Source organism: Mandrillus leucophaeus, unplaced genomic scaffold (genome assembly GCF_000951045.1).
Source record: "Mandrillus leucophaeus isolate KB7577 unplaced genomic scaffold, Mleu.le_1.0 Scaffold502, whole genome shotgun sequence".
Classification (NCBI taxonomy): domain Eukaryota; kingdom Metazoa; phylum Chordata; class Mammalia; order Primates; family Cercopithecidae; genus Mandrillus; species Mandrillus leucophaeus.
In genome coordinates, this window is record NW_012105388.1 from 505,175 (window position 1) to 507,370 (window position 2,196).

Consider the following 2,196-nt stretch of genomic DNA (forward strand, 5'->3'; position numbering starts at 1 on the left):
GTTAGCCAGGATGGTCTCGATCTCCTGACCTCGTGATCCACCTGCCTCGGCCTCCCAAAGTGCTGGGATTACAGGCGTGAGCCACCACGCCCAGCTTAGATCCTGCATTTTTAACAAGCTCTTTGATGATGCCAATGCTCTCACTAGATAATATTTCAGATAGCACAGATCTATTTTAGACCATTCTCTACAAGACTTAATACTGGACTAGAACATAAGCACGGGGTGGAGGGTCCCAACTGCCCACCGCCACCTACCTCCTCTACCCTCAAATAAAGTAATGCCTGATAAATACTATGCTAAATGTTACACAAAAGTGAAAATGTTTGACAGACACTCAGACCTTACCTAGAAGGGATCATGGTTTTTTGAGTCCGGAAAAAAAGGTAATGTCTCTTATAAGACAATTAGATATCAGTGAGAAATCCTGAAACATGCTATGAAAGTCTAGAAAAGAGACTCCAAACCCCTCTCATCCATCATAAATGGAGAAACCAGGAGTTCTGTGCCCTAAAAAACAGGAAGTTTGAGCAAGTTCAGGCTCAGGAAGCAATTTAGTGAACACTGCTAGCCAAAAATACTTAACAACATTGTTCCTGCAGCCCACAATTTGGGGCTAAAATATGTAGTATAATACAAAAAATTACAAAGAAATGAGAATCAAAACAATGAAATTAAGATTCTACCTAGCAGCCCAAATCTGCTCTGACAGCAATAGAGTTTGTGGCTAACCCTGAAATCTACTCTTATAAGCTATAATGATCAAAGCAAAAACAAGAAATTGAGACCTTAGAAAATGCTTGTTTCAAGTGCTTCATGCATACATTTTTTTTTTACATTTTCCAAATGGTTTATTGTCATGACACCTTTAATCTGATTCAGGACTGCACTCACACTCAGCGAGAGGGACATCAGAAATGAGCATCTCTAACAGTAAAGTCATCCTTCCCCGCTAGAGCACATAAAATGCACGTGCTGAATCCCTAACATGGTGTCCAGACTGTCCAGATGTCTTAGCCCAGCCAACAGTCAGGGCTCTCCACAGTCTGGCAATTGTCCTCCTTTCCAGTGTTACCTTCCACCGCTCCTCAACCCAATCCTCTGCCCCAAGTAGACAGCCATTTCCTCCCTCCCCTCCACTCCACATGCCCAGCACAGTACTTGTTCACCAGATCACAGCTGCCTAGGTCAGCTCCAACGATAATGACCCACATCTTCCCTTCTGCATATCAAATTCCTTCCTAGCCCCCAAGGCTTGGCTCAAGCTCCACACCCTCTATATTCAAAGCACGTGTTCCTTAAACATCCCAGCTACAAGTGTTCTTTCCTTCCCTCAACCATTTGTCATGGTCCTGACTCATGCTCGCCTCCCTTGAGTGTAATTCTCTTTTTTGTTCCTTTCCTTTCCTATTAACCCATGCCCATGAGAAACCGAGGCTGGAATTCTCTCTTATTTATATTTGTATCCCTTCAGACTACTTCCAGAGTCCCTTACACATTACAGGTACTCAATAAACTTTGTTATCTTTTTGGTAAATAAAAATATTGTCCACAGTTTATGAATCCCATGAACAAATAAGAGCATGTTATTCTCTAGACTGCTCCCCTCCTCCCTAGTTCTTTCTTCATGTTACTGAAGTCTGCTCTCAGCTTATGCTTTTCAGAAGGTTTCTGGAGCCCTGTTTGCCTAGAATTGTCCATGTTCAGCCCTTGGTTCCTCCCCTCCATTCCTCTTCGAAGAACTTTTACTTATTTATTTATTTATTTATTTATTTATTTATTTATTTATTTGTTATTGAGACAAGGTCTCATTCTATCACCCGGGCTGGAGTGCAGCGATGTGAACAGGGCTTACCATGCCTCAACCCCCCCAGGCTCAAAAAATTCTTCCGCCTCAGCCTCCCCAGTAGCTGGAACCACAGGCAGGCACCATCACACCTGGCTTTTGTTTTTGTTTTTGTTTTGTTTTTGTTTTTGTTTTGTACAGACAAGGTCTTGCGACATTGCCCAGGCTGCTCTCCAACCTGGCTCAAGTGAGCCTGCCTCCTCGGCATCCCAAAGTGCTGGGACTACGGACGTGAGCCGTTGAGTGGCCTGAAGAGCTTCTCTCCTCAGTTTCTGCTACGCTCTCTCCCTCTCTGGTGGAGGGACATCCACAGCAGCTATAGATTCTCTGGTTAGTTGAACACTGATCCT